We start from the raw sequence: 384 nt of genomic DNA, 5'->3' as shown, positions 1-384 counted from the left end.
CCCACTTTGTCTCTGATGAAGGGAAACAGAGCACCCATCTGCCTGTCATGTGTCCCACTGAGATTTCATGAGACAGGTGTGTGATTGTGTTGCAGAGAATTAATAAAAGTTTTTTTCCCCTCTTTCTTTCTTTTTTCCCTTTTGTGTCTTTCTCCACTTTAACTGTTCCTAACATACAGTCTGTATTGATAACCAAGTTTCTTCTTTGCAGAAGACTAACCTATTATGCGAACTACACCTGACAACTATGGCCTTCCATTTCTGAAGGAGTCACATTCTGCATCTATTATGCTTTATCTTATTCTAGCCAAGTCCTGATACTTAACTTTATTGCATCATAAACCTCCCCTTATAGTTTGTTTTTCCCTTCCTTTGCTCTATGCT

Source organism: Bison bison, unplaced genomic scaffold (genome assembly GCF_000754665.1).
Source record: "Bison bison bison isolate TAMUID 2011002044 unplaced genomic scaffold, Bison_UMD1.0 scf7180017864362, whole genome shotgun sequence".
NCBI classification, from domain to species: domain Eukaryota; kingdom Metazoa; phylum Chordata; class Mammalia; order Artiodactyla; family Bovidae; genus Bison; species Bison bison.
This window is presented reverse-complemented; position numbering follows the sequence as displayed.